General features: G+C 44.8%; 1 long non-coding RNA gene across 1 annotated transcript; it reads right to left on the bottom strand.

The window, feature by feature from the left end:
• Positions 1-13593: 13593 nt before the first annotated feature.
• Positions 13594-13913, bottom strand: LOC144988659 (uncharacterized). The gene is made up of 2 exons (XR_013652620.1): positions 13769-13913; positions 13594-13703 (listed from the first exon to the last, which is right to left on the bottom strand). It is a non-coding gene; the product is annotated as an uncharacterized LOC144988659 (long non-coding RNA).
• Positions 13914-19599: the final 5686 nt, after the last annotated feature.

Genomic DNA, 19599 nt, shown 5'->3' with positions numbered 1-19599 from the left:
TTCAGTGGGCTGTAATTTGTGGCAATTAAACCCTTTCGAGGGACGTCTTTGTGAGTAGTGGAGCACGAGCAGAGGAGCCGCACGTAGACTCCATGCTGCTGTTTGGACCATCTGAACAGAAGGGGTCCACAGTGGGAGCCCTACATGGGTCCAGGTGTGGACAGAATGACTGCAGGTGGTCTTGAGGCCTTGAGGGGGCTCTCAGACCCACTCCCAGACGGACGCATCATTCATTTTCTATTTAAATCAAACACAGACAACGTTTTTTGGTCATTTTTTCAGAAGGTAGGAAGTAGCCACGAGGTCTGGGGTCACCTTACTACCCTTTTTTTAATGGAGATATTTCTGCCCCTCATAAATTTTAGAGTTTCCTGTAATGAAACAGAACTTAAGGTGGAAAGGACGAATTAGCTTCAAGGTTTTTTAAATGTAAATGTAAAACTCAAATTCTTTCAATCTTCTGAAATGAAGCAACTGTTGGCAGAACCAAACCAGCCCTGATCACCTTATTGATTGTCTTTGATTAGACGGAAACATCAGCCCACTGACCTGCTGATCAACCTAAAGAAAACTGTCCAGGTGGTGGAGGTGGATGAACGCCCTCTGACCTTTTCTATTCCCAAGAGGTCGACACTGTTAAACTAGGAGGTCATAAAGATGTTATCACCAAAATGAAACGGATCAGATGGCTTCCGCTTGATGGACTAATCAATAAATCTGAAGAACAGACCAAAAACCTTCTTGTCTTTTAAAGCTTTCAATGATTTGAAGACCCTCTGTAATGAAAATGTTTGTTTTTTTGCTGTTTTTCACGTGTTTTCTGATAATGGACGATATTTATGAAGAAAATTAAGATTAAAACTGCATTTCTGAGTTTTTCTTTATTCAAATTGTTGTGAATCATGAGCAGATGAAAAAATGCAGTTTGTGACGTAGAGAATAAGCTGGGCGGGGCCACAAGCTCCCTGCTCTGCTCCATTCTGACGTATGAGGTTTTGTCTAAAAACGGCACAATCATAATTAAAAGACCACTTACAGACAAACGGATCCGCCTTCGTTTTCCTGGTCTGAGATGGAATCTGGATGTAAACTGTACGGCTGGATGGCTCTGATATTGCTGCCATTTTTGTTGCACTGCATATGTTAGTTTTGAGGGAGGTGTGAGGGGCTGTAAGCTAGTGGGAGAGCATGTAAACAGAGAGCTCGCAGTAACAAGAGGGGGGGCAGGCTTAATCCGCACTAACAGTGGAACTTAAGGAATTTCAGGCAAGTCCATAAAAAATGATGAGTAGAACTCAATTTTTAAATGATTTCTTTTACCTTTTATTTTTATTGATCTGTTTGTGTTTTCACTTTTTCATAAGTGAGACAGGAGGCGCTCACGCCGGGACAGCCTTTATGGCTGATCCTTTATCCTTGTTTTACATTCCTGCTGTGGGAAGAATCACATCTCATGTCCTGTTTAATAGCATGTTGCTTCAGCATCGTCGCCTCAGCGCATGAACTATATTTACAGCCCCCCTTTTCACTGGGAAATTGCCTGGCTGAGTGAAGAAGCACCAGGAAGGCATTTCCTGAAATTTAAGTCAACATTTTATAAATGGGCATCCCCAGAATTGCGTGTCAAATTTGTGGTCGTCCCTCCTTGGCTGCAGCGTCTGAGTCCGCATGAAAGCCTTTTTGTTGTCATCTATTAACGTTAACGGGGAACGCTGTCAGGTGCGAAACCCGGCGAGTTGAACAGATGTTGTAATAAAGTGAATGTGAAGGAGGGAACGGATGGAGCTCCACTGCATTACATCTGTTGAATCCCTGTTACATCAGGGCAGCTTTGCAGAAATGGATCTGCATGAAATAAGGTGTGTCCTGCATGGAAATGTGCGACACACACACACACACACGGCTTTGTGCAGCAGATGGATCATTGAACAGAGCAGGATATAAAAACATCCAACTGTGGTATTTATCCTTCTCTTCACAGAGGAATTCCGCCGGGATTTATCCCAGCTAACAGGTAAAAAACGTTCCATTGTTTCCATTTTAACTTTAAATGTGTTACACCCAGTTTCACTCCCTGAAATCTGTTTTTTCTTCTCTTGTCAGTCTCTCTTGACTCACTTGTAGTCAGAAGAATGGCAGATGTGGGATAGTAACAGCCTAAATGGGCCATTACTGAAGGATGAATCCCAAAATGAAATTATGTGACAAACAGCTTTAGAGAAGATGTCACGAGAGACAAGAAGGTATCGGATCTGCTCACACAACTTAAGTTCTTTGGGACAACAATTGAAACGGTATCTTTTCAGTGTTACGCTTACACAAAGGTTCTTTTCTGAAATAACAATCAGATATTACTCCCTTCCAACTAATCATACATCATTTTCATGTGGAAAATCATTTAGAAGTCTTATTTTTTTTTTCTTTTGCATTCATTCATGTGAGCTGGTGGCTGCAGATGCTGCATGCAGCTGCTTCCTTCCACAAAGTCACCCCTAAAAAATGGTGATATGAGTTAAAATGCAATAAAAAAGTCTGCAGTTTTCTGATTATTTAGGTTTGTTTTCTTTGAAGTAATGCATTCCTATGGCCTCTCTAAGAAAATCAAACAAACGTATAGTTTTGTATAAAATACTTTCAGAGGAGAAAAAGAATATTTATTTATAATATACAGAAATATATATAAAAGAATTTTAAGAAAAGCATGCTGTTGGAGTCCAGATGCTAAACTGGTCTGACCTTCTGCTTGACAAAGAACATTTATCAAAAGAAACTGCCTGGAGATGACGAGAATAATTTAATTTACTTTGATCCGTATTTATGTGATGACAGAACAATCCCAAGATATTTCATGTTTGGTTGAGTAAACTTCTTTATTTATTCATATATTGCAGGAACAATGCATATTAATTACTGTTTCTGTAAAGATGCCAGAATCAGCCAGAGGGGTTTTTTTTGTCCCTGGACAGACATTAGATGTTGTTGTAGAATGAATAGGAGTAAAAAAAATATTAATTAGAGATTAGTGTTTGAATGTTGGATACTTAACACATTCCACAACACTTAAAAACAAAGTATTTTAGGGGTTATAGTGATTTGAATGCAAGCCAATAATAGATAGATAGATGACTTTATTAATCCCACAATGGGGAAATTTCATTTATCTGTGGCAGCAACACGACATTCAGAAATAATCTATATAATATAACATCAATAAAGGACATCACAAATTACATTTATATTAGATAATTAAAAATATTACTAAAATTATTATGAAAAATTATTATCAAAAATGAGATTCTTATTAAATAAAGAAATAAATATTAAATAAATACAGCTGCAAAAGTGTAAAAAAACATGCGGTCTGCAAAACGTGTAAACTGTAAAAAAACATTACAAATTTTTTCAAAATACAGAAATAACTAATGAAGTTCACACCATGAACAAAAACAAACAACTGTTCAGGAACAAAAAAACAATTTAAAATTGAAAAACAACAACTACAACAAAAGTAAATGAATCAATGACTAAACAGAAAAACACCCCTGGGACCGTGGAGTGTCACTTTGACACGGTGTTGTACAGTCTGATGGCTGTGGGGAGGAATGACCTGCGGTAGCGCTCCTTCTTACACTGAGGGTGCAACAGTCTTGTGCTGAAGGAGCTGGTCAGCGCCTCTACAGTTTGGTGCAGGGGGTGGGAGGGGTTATCCATGATGGATGTCAGCTTAGCTAACATCCTCCTGTCCGCCACCTCCTCGATGGACTCAAGTGTGCAGCCCAGGACAGAGCCGGCCCTCCTAACCAGTTTGTTAAGCCTCTTCAAGTCTCTGCCTGCACTGCCCCCCGCCCAGCACACAACTCCATAAAGGACCACTGAGGCCACCACAGTGTCGTAAAAGGTCCTCAGCAGCTGTCTGCACACGCCAAAGGACCTCAGTCTCCTCAGCAGGTGAAGGCGACTCTGGCCCCTCCTGTACAGAGCATCCGTGTTGTTGGACCAGTCCAGTCTGTTGTTCAGGTGAACACCCAGATATTTAAATGTGTCCACGACCTCAATGTCTGAACCCTGGATGTTCACCGGTGAGTGTGATGGTGATTAATTTGATAGAAAGAAATCTGACATAAAGTTCCCGATTGGGAAACGCTGCCAGAGTCCAGGTGAGTTTCTGCAAACTTTCTAAAGGAAGGGAGCCTGAGATTTCACTAATAACTGCCTTTTTTCATTTTGTCAAGGCAAAAAATACAATTTAGCTTTGCTTTGTTTAAAAAAAACAGAAAGAATAAGCTTGTCTGAAAGCTGACCTGACATCCAGAAGGCATGCAAGGGTGGCCACAAGAATGACTGTTTGGAAGAAATGGAGGCATTCTGAAACACAGATGTTAAAAAGTATTCCAGTTGTTATCAAGTGATCGTTGGAGTCTGTGGTTTCATTGGTGCCTTTGGCAAAAGCTGATTTACACCTCCATTGTGTGCATTAATGCAGAAAAGCTTCATATCCAGCCTTCAGGACCCCAGTATCTTTCTCAGGGGCGTACATGCTTCTTCAGCTTCTCTTAAAATGAATTAAAAAAGGGAAGGACGGCTGAGTGCAAAGAAGGTACAGTCTGCCTGCAGTTCTCAGCTGTGTGAGGAAATAACAAATATCTGTGGGAACATCATCTCCATAATTTAACTGACCTAAAAAATGGGACAAAATAATCGTCTGGTTCACTAAATAGGAAAGCAGAGGAGAATCGGTCGGCATCATTTGAATGTCTGCCTCCATGTTGTCACTTAAACCTTTAAATCGCTTCCGTCCTTTTGGCAGCAACGACTGAAATGACGCATTTTGAATATCGCTAATGAGCCTCCTGGCTGTGGAGGAATTTACTTCCACTCTCAATTTAAGTGATTGCTGGAATTGAGACACAATGGAGGTTTTTGTTGTCGTTGTTGCCATGAATGGCTGTTTAAGTAATACCAAGTTGATCAGACAAATAAAATCCTGTTGTTTCAAGCTATTCGGGTCTTCACTTAGCAAAGCACTCCCCCATTATGTTACTCCCGCCACCATGTTAGGTACTGGATTTCTTTTTTGTAAATGACTGTTTTTGTAAAACATGAGTGCTCCTGTTGTTGGTTGTCTCTTTCTCCTTATCAGTCCATCAATTTCAGTATTGTTAAAATGCAAGTAATCAGTTTAGACTACTTAATTTTTAACAAATTAAGCCACAGGGGTTGCAAGCCAGTAACTTCTGTGCCGGTCCCAAGCCCGGATAAATAGAGAGGGTTGCGTCAGGAAGGGCATCCGGCGTAAAAATTGCCAAAATAACCATGCGAATCATCCACAACACTTTAGACATACCGGATCGGTCGAGGCCCGGGTTAACAACGACCGCCACCGATGCTGTTAACCTACAGGGTGTCGGTGGAAATTTGACTACTGTTGGTGGAAGAAAGAGGGGAGGCAGAAGGGTCCGTGGCCAGAGAGAGAAGGGAAAAGGCAGGAACATAGGTTTGAGAATAGGGACTCTTAACGTTGGCACAATGACAGGGAAAGGCAGAGAGCTGGCAGACATGATGGAGAGAAGGAAGGTAGATGTACTGTGTGTGCAGGAGACAAGGTGGAAGGGCAGCAAGGCACGTAGTATTGGAGGAGGATACAAACTGTTCTATCATGGTGTTGATAGGAAGAGAAACGGGGTAGGAGTGATTCTGAAGGGGGAGTTTGTAAACAGTGTTCTAGAGGTGAAAAGAGTCTCAGACAGGATGATGAGCCTAAAGTTAGAAATTGAAGGGGTGATGGTGAATGTAGTCAGTGGGTATGCGCCACAGGTTGGCTGTGAGTTAGAAGTGAAGGAGAGATTCTGGAGTGAGTTGGATGAGGTCATAGAGAGTTTTCCCAGAGGAGAGAGAGTTGTTATTGGAGCAGACTTTAATGGGCATGTTGGTGAGGGCAACAGAGGTGATGAGGAGGTGATGGGCAGGTTTGGTGTGAAGGAAAGGAATCTGGAGGGACAGATGGTGGTGGACTTTGCGAAGAGGATGGAAATGGCTGTAGTCAACACTTACTTCCAGAAGAGAGAGGAACATAGAGTGACATACAGAAGTGGAGGTAGGAGTACTCAGGTGGACTACATCCTATGTAGACAAGGTCATTTGAGAGAGGTTAATGACTGCAAAGTGGTGGTAGGAGAGAGTGTAGCCAGACAGCACCGCATGGTGGTGTGTAAGATGACTCTGGAGGTCAGGAAGAAGAAGAGAGGGAAAACAGAAAAGAAGACCAAGTGGTGGAAGCTACAGAATGAAGAAACTTGTGAGGAATTTAGGCAGAAGTTGAGACAGGTCCTGGGTGGTCAGGATGAGCTTCCAGATGACTGGGAAACTACAGCAGAGATTATCAGGGAAACAGGTAGGAAGGTGCTAGGTGTGTCATCTGGAAAGAGGAAAGACGGTAAAGAGACTTGGTGGTGGAATGAGGAAGTACAGGAATGCGTCCAGAGGAAGAGGTTGGCTAAAAGGAAGTGGGATGTAGAAAGGACTGAGGAAGGTAGACAGGAGTACAAGGAAGCGCAGCGTAAAGTGAAGAGAGAGGTGGCAAAGGCCAAACAGAAGGCTTACGATGAGCTATATGACAGGTTAGACACAAAGGAAGGAGAGAAGGACTTGTACAGGCTAGCCAGACAGAGAGACAGAGATGGGAAGGACGTGCAACAGATAAGGGTGATTAAGGACAGAGATGGAAAGGTGCTAACAACCCAAGAGAGTGTACAGAAAAGATGGAAGGAGTATTTTGAGGAGCTGATGAACGAGGAAAATGACAGGGAAAGAAGGGAGGAAGATGTGGTTGTTGTGGAGCAGGAAGTAGCAGAGATTCGAAAGGATGAGGTTAGGAAGGCTCTGAAAAGGATGAAGAGCGGAAAGGCCGTTGGTCCTGATGACGTACCTGTGGAGGTATGGAAGTGCCTAGGAGAGACAGCAGTGGAATTTCTAACAAGGTTGTTCAATAGGATTTTAGAGAGTGAGAAGATGCCTGAGGAATGGAGGAGAAGCGTTCTGGTCCCGATCTTTAAGAACAAGGGTGACACGCAGAACTGCAGCAACTATAGAGGAATAAAGTTGATGAGCCACACAATGAAGCTGTGGGAAAGAGTAGTGGAAGCCAGGCTTAGGAAGAAGGTGGAGATTTGTGAGCAGCAGTATGGTTTCATGCCCCGTAAGAGCACCACTGATGCCATTTTTGCTTTGAGAATGTTGATGGAAAAGTACAGAGAAGGTCAGAAGGAGCTGCATTGTGTGTTCGTAGATTTAGAGAAGGCGTATGACAGGGTGCCGAGGGAGGAGCTGTGGTACTGTATGAGGTCGTCTGGAGTGGCAGAGAAGTATGTCAGAGTAGTTCAGGACATGTATGAGAGAAGTATGACGGTGGTGAGATGTGCTGTAGGTCAGACAGAGGAGTTCAAGGTGGAGGTGGGACTACACCAAGGATAAGCTTTGAGTCCCTTTTTGTTTGCTATGCTGATGGACAGGCTGACAGACGAGGTAAGACAGGAATCTCCCTGGACAATGATGTTTGCGGATGACATTGTAATTTGCAGTGAGAGTAGAGAGCAGGTGGAGGAACAGCTAGAGAGGTGGAGGTTTGCTCTGGAAAGAAGAGGCATGAAGGTCAGTCGTAGTAAGACAGAATACATGTGTCTGAACGAGAGGGATCAAGGTAGAAGCGTTAGGGTACAGGGGACTGAGGTGAAGAAGGTGCAGGAGTTTAAGTACTTGGGGTTAACAGTTCAGTGTGATGGGGATTGTGGAAAAGAGGTGAAGAGGCGAGTGCAGGCAGGTTGGAGCGGTTGGAGGAAAGTGTCAGGAGTGTTGTGTGACAGAAGAGTGCCAGCAAGACTCAAAGGAAAGGTGTACAAGACAGTGGTGAGACCAGCTCTGCTCTATGGGTTAGAGACGGTAGCAGTGAGACAGAGACAAGAGGCGGAGATGGAGGTAGCGGAGATGAAGATGTTGAGGTTCTCCTTAGGAGTGACCAGGTTAGACAGGATAAGGAACGAGTACATCAGAGGGACGGCTCATGTTGCCTGTGTCAGCGACAAAGTCAGAGAAGCCAGACTGAGATGGTTTGGACATGTTCAGAGGAGGGATAGTGGATATATTGGTAGAAGGATGTTGGAGATGGAGCTGCCTGGCAGGAGGGCAAGAGGACGGCCAAAGAGGAGATACATGGATGTCTTAACAGAGGACATGAAGTTGGCTAATGTTAGGGTAGAAGATGTCCATGATAGAGTGAGGTGGAAAAGGATGATTCGCTGTGGCGACCCCTGATGGGAAAAGCCGAAAGAGAAAGAATTTTTAACAAATTGCAAAGTTGGTTACCAATCTAAACAGCATGAAGTGTATATGTATTTTTTTCCAATGATCTCTTTGTGAATTTCAAGTTGCATCTCGACAGCAGGCTCTGTATTAGAGGAAATGATCTCATGACGTTACTCTGTCACAGCAGTAAGATTATTCTGTCAACACTGATCCAAATACATGAAAATGATCCATAAAAACGGAATGCGCTTTGATTAGCAGGACATCTCTTCTGCTTACTTGATGGCAGCAGCAAGACGAAGCTGGGAGGCTTCCCATTGTGCTGTTTGTCTGCACCAGAATTTGTTTTCTCGATAGTCATTCCTCAGGAGAAAAAGCTCATCTGAACTTCAATGTGGACCTGAGACGGATACCGTATCAGATGGACCAACCCTTTGGTTGTGTGACCAAATTGGCTCATTGCCCTTTTGAAATATTAGCAAGATAAACCTTAATTTATCTAAAAATGTGATAGAAAATGGGCAAATGTGTGAGAAAACTACCCTGTTTCGGAATATGTCCATTAAAGCCTCTCTGCGGCTGTATTAACAATGAGTGCCCCTGACCCAAAGCAATTTACATTTTGACCAAATACAATGACCAAAAATATAAACGCAACACTTTTGTTATTGCTCCCATTTTTTATGCTATGAACTCAAAGATGTGAAACATTTTCCACATACACAAAATAACCAGTTCTCTGAAACATTGTTCACAAATCTGTCCAAATCTGTGATAGTGAGCACTTCTCCTTTCCCAAGACAATCCATCCCACCTCACAGGTGTGCCATATCAAGATGCTGATTAGACAGCATGATTATTGCACAGGTGTGCCTTAGACTGGCCACAAGAAAAGGCCACTCTGAAATCTTCAGTTGTATCACACAGCAGTTAAATTCTCGAAAACTGCAGACTTTTACCTGACTTTTATTCAGATAAAGACAGATTATTTATCAAATCAAGATATTTAAAAAACTAGAATGGGTAGGTGCTAGAGTGCTGGAAAAGAACGATGCTACTCTAAACAAGTGAAATGTACGAAAAGGTTGAAAATGTGTAGCAATGAAGACGTAGCGGCACTTATCAATATGACCAGACGACTATGTTTTTTTCTTTTTCATGCTAATTTTCCTTTCCGTGCTTGTTTCTGGTCAGACTGGCCGTCATTGGTAATCCATGTAAATGCTTGATGTTTGGTTGTGTTCGGTTAGGAAACAAGCTAATTCAAGTGAAGGTGCCAACATGTTTAGCATTCTCATTTGTACCTACTTGATTGGCTTTTCAGAGTGAAAGCACCCTTTGGCTTTTAAACATTGTCATGGAAAATGTAGGTAAAAACTATTCTGCAACATTAAAGAACTAAATGATTTGGACCATTTACCCTCATTTTTTAGAGGTCCGCTAATGTGGGGAATTCTGAATAATGAGGTTCACACGGGAAAAACAGAGCTGTTCCAACCTTACAGCTGCACCAGCTCTCTGGCTGCATCGGAACAGCATCCAGTAGGCGGTGGATATGCAAAGGTTAATAGAATGTCTTCCATGCCTTCGATTGAAATGTCAATGATATTTCCCTGGAAACACAGCAATAATTGTTCACGCTCAGAGAGTAGATGCACGAGTTTGAAGCGGAAAAATTCTGGATTATAAACACAAATGAAACACACTTTGATCCCAGTCTGTACCTTAATTTTCCGACCTGCATGCCAGATCTGAGACTGCGCTTACTTCTGACAAAGAGCCTAAAAGTTATAAATGCAAATAGGAAGTCAGAGCAGAAGTTTTATATGCAAATTGGAAGCTGGAGCAAGTATCCCATTATGAAAAGTGGGGATGTGGAATTTCAAGCCCATTTATTTAAGATCAGGAGGTGGTAAAGAGAGAGGACTCGCTTCTAACCACCCTAGGAGACCTCTCTCCCCTCTCCTTAATTAGATAATCCCCCCCAAGGGGTGTCGATGTTGGGCTCTGCATGTGTCCACTTCTCAGTTGTCCTTAATCCACTGACCAGTCAATAAAGCATCCTTCTGAAATCCATCTGTGTGTCTGGTCTCTGAGTCCTAATGTGTCTCACACCCATCCTCCTGTCATATCAGGATTTCAAAACCAGGTATTTACAAGGGCGGCGTGGTTTTTAACCACATTTTTTGGGTTTGCTAACAAGACTGTGAGTTTGCAAAGCCATCTTGGATAAACTTGAGAGAATTTGTGCTTTTTCAGTTTCCTGTTCCTAGATTATGAGGTTTTGTGTTTTCCTTCTCATCACATTCACACCAGGTTTTAGTTGTCAAAAAGCTACTTATGTTTCATGGGATTAATCCTTTAGTTTGTTCTTATTTTTTTAGTTAGTGTTAAATGCTGTTGTCTTTTTGCTGTTGCTGGGCTGCAGATTTTTGTCCTGATTTTTTAAATTAAATGACGTTTTTGGCATCAGGACGTGTCATTTTTGGTTCCTTCAAAAAGCAATTTCTGATAAAAAAAAAACAACAACACACCAAACTCTTGAGGAGAATAAATCAAGCAGACGTTTATCTGCTGGTCTTCAGAGCTGAGGACCATGATAGAGAAATGCTGAATGGCATCATTACTCAAGTTTCCAACGCGTCATATGATTACAGAAGGACCCAGGCACAATATGATAAATTGTTGTCCTAAAATAAAGGGGAAAAAAATGCATGCTGGGTAGTCCGGTTGGTGACAGAAAGAAAAATGCATTAATCTTTCAGTTAAAGCTTCACAAACTTTGATAAGAAACTTTTTCCGTTCTAACTTTGTGAAACAGTTATGTTCCATCATCCAAATAACTCCTGTGGAGCTGGGTGAACATGATATTCAGATGAACAACAACTAACAATGAAGCATTCTTTAAGAGAACCTTTTGCTCAGAAATGACCTGAAAGAGACTTTTACTTTGAAAGTGCGCGTTTTGGCCTGGTCTGATGCAGAAGACTCAGAGGTCTTATCTGGAGCTGCTGGAGTTGAAGCTCTTCAATTGGCGCTGCTGAATCCCAAACCGAACAGCAAGAATTCTGAACCGCAGACGAATGCTTTCACCAAACGCTGAACCACTGAGGTCTGGGATGAAGCTCGTTAGTGAAGGAAAATAACTGGATAGGACCTGTTAGGTAGAAACAGAATGGTACGCCCCAATAAGATGATTGAACAGGTTAATTTAGTTTGTAATTGTGATTTATTGAGATATTATACTACAAAAAAGAAAAAGAAAAAATAGGTTTTCTAAATGTTTATTAAAATTCACTAAAATGATCAATATGTTTCATGAGATTATCACTGGCTCTGGGGTTGATTGGTCATGGCTTCACCCACCGCTATGGGGAATCGTTCTGTAGTATATGAGAACTGGACTGAGTGACTCCTCCCCCCGGGCGCTCCAGACAGGAAGTACCTGCTTGCTCAAAGAAGCCAAATCCAGTAAACTTCTATAAAAAATATGCAGCAGTCATTCTATTGGTCAGAGTAACCGTTCTTGCTCTGATACCTTTTTCTAACATCTTCTTGATAATTCTCTTTTTTTTTCAGGATAATTTTTCTGTGGATCAACTTTTTCAATTTATAAAGTGACCAATAAGATGCCTCAGCTAAAAGTAGGCAGAGCCTGCTGGGCCTCAAGTCAAACATTGAAAAAGTTTAACAGATTTCGGGTAGCCTGCTTTCAGTGGAAGGGGTGTGGCCTTCCAACAAGCTCACTCCTGATTGGTGAGAGTGGTTCCAAATAAACTCAGACTGACTGCGACATATCAATGCTTACGTCTCAAAGTCTGGCTCCAACATGGCGGCATTTGTATCACGACTAAATGGCGACTGAATTGACTTCATTTGGTTGGAGCCGCAATAAACCATTTTCTATGGGTGACGTCTCTCTCACTCATTCCAGTTCTCTGATACAGTCAATAGTTTCTCATTTTTGCAATTAACGACACATAAATCTCTCTCATGATTCTCTCTCTCCTGTACCCAGGTAAAGGCAACCGCATGTAGTTGTGTGGTTGTTTTGTGTTTGCTATGAGTGAAAGTGCTTTCTGCCATTTTGTTTGTTGCCTGTTTTCCTTAACAGGATGAAACGTGTTATGGTAGCCTTGTTGTTTTGAAATGTATTTAGTTGTTGTGTGAACTCTAATTTCCTGTGTGTCATTTGTGCAGCTAATGTGTTTGTTAACACTTTTGTTGTTTGATCGTGATGATTGCAATAAACCCCTGCATGAGGAAAACGCTCTTGTGATGGTATCTCCCGTCCTCATGGGTTTGACATTTCTTCCAGAGTGGAGTCTCTGAGCTTCACGGTCCTGAAACTCTTCGGTTTCTCCTGTTTTGAGCCACAAATTTTTACTTGTTGAACTCACTGCACTTTGCTGCACAACCAGCTCATCTTCCTGCAGCTGTTAATGAAAAAAAAAGACCTGAGGACTTCAGTTTTTGTATCTATCTCAAATCTATTATTCAAAGCAAAAGATGCGTCAGACCAGTGCTCTTAATTTGAAAATGATTACGACTGTAAGCACAGGATGAAGCAGCACAAAGACCAAATGAGTGAAGGTCACGTCATCGTTCAGTACAAGAACCTTCACACCCAGAGACCTGGAGCTTCACTGCTGCTCCGAACCCTGCAGGTCACCTCTGAGGCTGAGTCCTTCAGGAACTTTACCTTGAAGAATCTACAGGAGGAAGATACTTCACGTCCATCACCTCTCCTAACCCCCACGTCTGGTTGTTCCCTCTTCTCAGCCTTTTGTGAAGACGTCCTTGTCTGCTGGAGGACAACATGCTCAGCAGACTCAACTGGTCCGGATGGACCTTCTAACTAATGTACTCCACCGGTTTGATGGTATCATCTTTAAAAGGTTTTAGCACTTTGTTTAAACGCATTTGGAAAACATTGGTCATCATAAACTGATGCTAGATCTTAACTAAACAGATTTATCTACCGCCCTACCTGAAGAACAACTAGGAAAGTTCTGCAGGTTCACTCTAGTTTACAACAGAAAGGTCTTTGTTGTCACGGTGCCCCCGGCCGGGTCCTCCTCATCAGCTCCACCTGATGCCTCCAGCTGCGCCTCCTCATCCTCATCAGCCAGCAGACTCTTAAGGAGACCACGGACCTGTAACCGACGCTAGTTCGTTGTACTCCTATGGTGCATCTCCTGGCCTCTCATAGATTCTGGCCCTTGCCTGTCTCTTGCTTACCACTAAACTGCTTTTGTCTCCACATTCATTCCAGGACCTCGCTTACCGGAGGAGCATACCTGATCACGGGTCACCTCTCGCCGTCTCGCTCGGACGTTCTCCAACCCCAGTCTCGGATCACGCGGTTGCTGCCAACAATACCCTCCAACCACTCCTTGGACAATCTGGAAGGATACTGGAGCTCAAGTCCATCCTGACCTTTTCTAATTAAAAACCTCATTATTCTCACCTCACTGCCTGCCGAGCCTCCTTCCGGGTTCCAGCACCTGAGTCGACCACGCTTGCTAATCATGACAGAACGAACTAGCCATTCCTCCGACTCAGCTGACCCGGAGGGACTCCGCCTTGCCATCGCTCAACAAGGTATGTTGCTCAGTCGTCAGTCTGATGCCCTCTCACAAATGTCCGCTGCTCAACAGGAGTTATTCCGCCGCCTGGACAGCATCACGCACACCCTAGCCGGATTTTCGGCCCAAGCTTCTAGCCCCATCGCCGCTGCTACACCTCCCGCTTCGGATGACATCACCACCGTCACTTCCGTCTCCCCGGAGGAAAACATCCGGTCGCAGCCGGAACCTTTTCACGGTGACGTAGAAACATGCGGTGGTTTCCTATTACAGTGCCGACTGCTCTTTCAACAAGCACCCCGGTATTATCATTCAGATCAGAGCAAGATTTCCTTAGTTGTCAATTCCCTCCGCAGCAAAGCTCTTCAGTGGGCCCAGGCCTTTTTGGCCACCCATCCACTCTCACATCTCCCCTTTGACCGCTTCATAGGTGAATTTCAACTAGTTTTTGACCAACCACGCAAACAGGAGGAAGCGACCCGGCGGTTACTCAGCCTTAAGCAGCGTAACCGTCCGGTGAGCGACCACATTATAGACTTCCGGATTTTGGCGGTTGAAGCGGGCTGGCCGGACATTGCCCTCAAGGGTGTTTTCTATCAATCCCTGAATGACAAAATCAAAGATCACTTATGTACCCAACCCGAAGCGGATACTTTTGAGGAACTTGTGACCGCCGCGCTCCGCTCTGACATACGGCTCCGTGAGCGCCAGGCAGAGCGGAGTTTAACCACACGCCGGCCTTCCTCTGACGTTCCTCACCGTTCCTTTCAGGTTCACCATCCTACGACCGCTGGCGCTGACGCCTCTAGCAGCTTCACTGACGAACCCATGCAGATAGGACATTCGAAACTCTCTCCTGCTGAAAGGCATAAACGCCGCAACGAGGGATTATGTTTTTATTGCGGAGATGCCAGCCACACTGTTTCACATTGTCCCATCCGTTTAAACTCCCGAACCCCTCGCTAAGCGACAGGTCGCGAGGGGACCTGTCGGAAAAGACAACAGAGCCTTTCCTGTTCATGCCTGTCAAGTTTTCATGTCTGAATCATGTCCATGAATGTAATGCCTTAATTGACTCTGGAGCTGAACACAGCCTCATAGACTCTAATCTCGTTCGTCAACTTCAACTACCGGTTGAAGCTCTAATCACTCCCGTTAAGGCTGCCGGTTTGGGGGGTAAATTACTCTCAAAAATCACTCAACGTACGGAACCTATTCAGCTGATTTCGTCCGGTAATCACCGCGAGTACCATCAGTTCTTTATTACCGACTCTCCTCAAACCCCGGTTATCTTAGGGTTTTCCTGGTTGCGCCAACATAATCCCCAAATAGACTGGTCTAAATCCCGGGTAGTTAACTGGAGTACCTTCTGCATGGCTAATTGTTTACATTCTGCTCTTCCCACCTCAGGCGCTGCCAAATTCCCAGAACAGGAGGATGTTGACTTGTCTAAGGTTCCATCCTGTTATCATGACCTCAAGACCGTGTTCAGTAAGTCTAAGGCCTGTGCTTTACCACCTCATAGGCCTTATGACTGCGCCATTGAACTCCTCAGTGGAGCCCCCCTTCCCAAGGGTAGGTTATTTAATCTGTCTGGACCTGAGAAACTCTCCATGGAGAGTTACATTCAGGAGGCGCTCTCTCTCGGTCACATCCGCCCTTCCACGTCTCCTGTTGGAGCGGGATTTTTCTTCGTTGAGAAAAAGGATAAGACCCTCAGACCCTGTATTGACTACCGAGAGCTAAACCAAATAACGGTAAAGGATAAATACTCTCTTCCCCTTATTTCTTCCGTCTTCGACTCCGTCCAGGTAGCCAACATTTTCACGAAACTAGATCTGCGTAACGCATACCATCTCGTTAGGGTTCGAGAGGGGGACGAGTGGAAAACCGCCTTTAATACCCCTCTCGGACACTATGAATACTTAGTCATGCCCTTTGGTCTCACCAACGCCCCTGCCATTTTTCAACGGCTCGTAAACGACGTCCTGCGGGATTTTCTTAACCGCTTCGTCTTCATCTATCTGGATGATATCCTCATCTACTCCAATAACCCAGTTGAACATCGTCATCACGTCCGGCTTGTCCTCGAGCGTTTATTGGAGAACAAGCTTTTTGTTAAATCCGAAAAATGCGAGTTCCATGTCGATTCTGTAGCGTTTTTAGGTTACATTCTCGAGGCTGGCCAAATCAAACCAGACCCTTCAAAACTACGAGCCGTGTCTGAGTGGGAAGTTCCCCAGTCTCGCAAAAAACTACAACAGTTTCTGGGTTTCGCCAACTTTTATAGGAGATTCATAAGAAATTATAGTAGCATCGCAGCCCCACTCACTCAGCTTACCTCCATCAAGGTTCCCTATGTTTGGAACAACGCTGCTGACTCTGCCTTCCATGAACTTAAAGAACTGTTTACTTCAGCCCCCATCCTCATTCAACCTGATCCTCACAAGCAATTTATTGTTGAAGTAGACGCCTCGGACTCTGGGGTAGGGGCTGTGTTATCCCAGCGTGAATCACCTTCCGGCAAACTCAAACCCTGTGCCTTTTTTTCAAGAAAACTCAATCCTGCTGAGCGTAATTACGACGTCGGCAACCGGGAGCTACTGGCCATCAAGCTGGCACTGGAGGAATGGAGACATTGGTTGGAGGGGGCAGAACAACCGTTTATTGTGTGGACTGACCACAAGAACCTGGCCTACCTCCGTTCAGCCAAGAGACTCAACTCCAGACAGGCCCGTTGGTGTCTGTTTTTCGACAGGTTTAATTTTACCATCACCTATCGTCCAGGCAGCAAAAACGGCAAACCCGATGCCCTGTCCCGAAAATACAGCACCACCGACGGATCTGCTACACCACCCATTATTCCGGACTCTCTATTTGTGGGCAACCTCACGTGGGACATAGAAGCGAGAGTGCAACAGGCCCAAGGTGAGAAACCCGATAATACTAACTGCCCGCCTGGTACCCTGTTTGTACCCGATAGGCTCAGGTCTGATGTCATCACCTGGGGCCATTCGTCTAAGATCGCTTGCCACGGTGGGGTTCGCCGCACCCTCATGCTCCTTAAACGCCGTTTCTTCTGGCCTTCCATGGAAAGCGACGTACGCGAATACGTCTCTGCCTGTACCACCTGTGCCAGGGCCAAGTCATCCAACTCACCTCCTGCTGGTCATCTCCATCCTCTGTCTACGCCCAGCCGACCCTGGTCACACATCGCCGTTGATTTTGTCACTGGACTGCCTCCTTCTCATGGTTACACGGTCATTTTTACCATCATTGATCGTTTTTCTAAATCTGCTCATTTCATTCCCCTCTCTCAACTGCCCACAGCCACCGAAACAGCCCAGATCCTGATTAATTTTGTTTTCCGTCATCATGGCATACCATCCGACATCGTGTCTGACCGGGGTCCACAGTTCACGTCCCAAGTCTGGAAGGCCTTTTGCTCCGCCCTCGGGGCCTCCGTCAGCCTCTCGTCGGGGTATCATCCCCAATCTAACGGCCAGGCCGAAAGGGCCAATCAAGAACTTGAGGCTTCCCTACGCTGCCTGGTGGCCCAGAATCAAGGGGATTGGTCGGATTACCTCGTATGGGTGGAATACGCTCACAACAACCATCCTTCGGCAGCGACGGGTATGTCACCTTTCGAGGCATCGTTGGGTTACTCACCACCCTTGTTCCCTACCCAGGAGCTCGATCTGGCGGTGCCCTCCGTGCAGTTCCATCTCCAGCGCTGCCAGGAGGTTTGGCACCAGGCTCGGACTGCTCTCCTGCGTTCCAAAGAGAGTAACTGCCAGATCGCGAATCGTCACCGAGTGGTGAGTCCCTCTTACCAGCCAGGGCAACAGGTGTGGCTCTCTTCTAGGAACATTCCTCTCCAGGCAACCTCTCGTAAATTGGCTCCCCGCTACATCGGGCCTTTTCCCATCGACCGTGTAATCAACCCCAACTGTGTCCGCCTCAAGTTACCTGCTGCCCTCAAAATCCATCCTTCATTTCATGTGTCCCAAGTCAAGCCTGTCCACCAAAGCTCCCTTTGCCCGCCGTCCGCTTCCCCTCCACCCGCCCGGCTCATCGATGGCGCCCCGGCCTACACCGCCAGCCGGGTCTTGGACGTTCGGCGCCGGGGTCGTGGATACCAGTACCTGGTGGACTGGGAGGGTTATGGCCCGGAGGAGCGGTCGTGGGTCCCGCGCTCCTTCATCTTGGATCCCTCCCTCGTTGACGACTTCTTCCGGGCCAACCCCGATCGCCGCCCTGTTCCGCCTGGAGGCGGTCGTTGGAGGGGGGGTACTGTCACGGTGCCCCCGGCCGGGTCCTCCTCATCAGCTCCACCTGATGCCTCCAGCTGCGCCTCCTCATCCTCATCAGCCAGCAGACTCTTAAGGAGACCACGGACCTGTAACCGACGCTAGTTCGTTGTACTCCTATGGTGCATCTCCTGGCCTCTCATAGATTCTGGCCCTTGCCTGTCTCTTGCTTACCACTAAACTGCTTTTGTCTCCACATTCATTCCAGGACCTCGCTTACCGGAGGAGCATACCTGATCACGGGTCACCTCTCGCCGTCTCGCTCGGACGTTCTCCAACCCCAGTCTCGGATCACGCGGTTGCTGCCAACAATACCCTCCAACCACTCCTTGGACAATCTGGAAGGATACTGGAGCTCAAGTCCATCCTGACCTTTTCTAATTAAAAACCTCATTATTCTCACCTCACTGCCTGCCGAGCCTCCTTCCGGGTTCCAGCACCTGAGTCGACCACGCTTGCTAATCATGACATTTGTTAGCATTTAGCTTAAAAAAGAAAAACATTTGCAGACACAAAGAATTTTCTAAGCAATTGCAAGGAAGAAGAGATAAAGCATAGAAAAAGAAAAGTGATGTTTTGTTAGAGAAGAAGTGAATTAAAATAAAGAGAAAACAGGATTCTGAGGTCTGACAGCATCTGCAATGGTAATAAATGTTCCTCTGAATTGTACCTGACTGTAAAAGAAATTCAGATTTATGTTTTTTCATGATGGATTGCTTTCTGTAATCTTGAATAGAAGTTTGCAAAGAATCTACATACAGTTTTGCTCTTGCCGAGCCAACGGCCACTTGGTACGAAGTCCTCTCAGTCATGTTCTGGTTCACCAACAGGAAAGCTACATCCATCACAAATGAGAGGTGGTTGGCATTTCTAAAAGGCCAGTCAGGATGTAAACAGAGAATTCTGGGTAGCTTCTTCTCCTCTCGCTGCTCTCAGCTGTACTGAATAACTGCCAACCTTGCAATTAATCACTGCCTGTGGCCAGAACTGCCATAACTTTTAAAAAGAAGCCTGCCAAAAGAAGTCATATTTAAAAAGGGAAATGTGTGTCATGTGTTGACACTGTTTAATCATCTCTGCGCTTTCAGAACTTAAAGCAGTTTGTGAGTTTTGGTAATGGAGTGTTGGGACGGTTTTGGTGACCTGGAAAAGAATAGCTGCAGGTTTATAAAGATGAAACCGCTGCTGTTATTTTACTACTTAACTCGTTATTTCTGACGTGTACTTTCACTTCCACTTTCTATTATTACAATTTTATTCTTTGTCAATTCTAATTTGTTTTTTCTAACTAATATATTTCTTGTTTTGGCTGCTGTGACAACTGAATTTCCCTCTGGGGATCAATAAAGTCCTATCGTATTGTATCTTATCGTATCTTATCTTATCTTATCTTATCTTATCTT

This window comes from Oryzias latipes, chromosome 21 (genome assembly GCF_053564925.1).
Source record: "Oryzias latipes strain Hd-rR chromosome 21, Olatipes_Hd-rR_3.1".
In the NCBI taxonomy this organism is placed as follows: domain Eukaryota; kingdom Metazoa; phylum Chordata; class Actinopteri; order Beloniformes; family Adrianichthyidae; genus Oryzias; species Oryzias latipes.
This window is presented reverse-complemented; position numbering and strand designations above follow the sequence as displayed.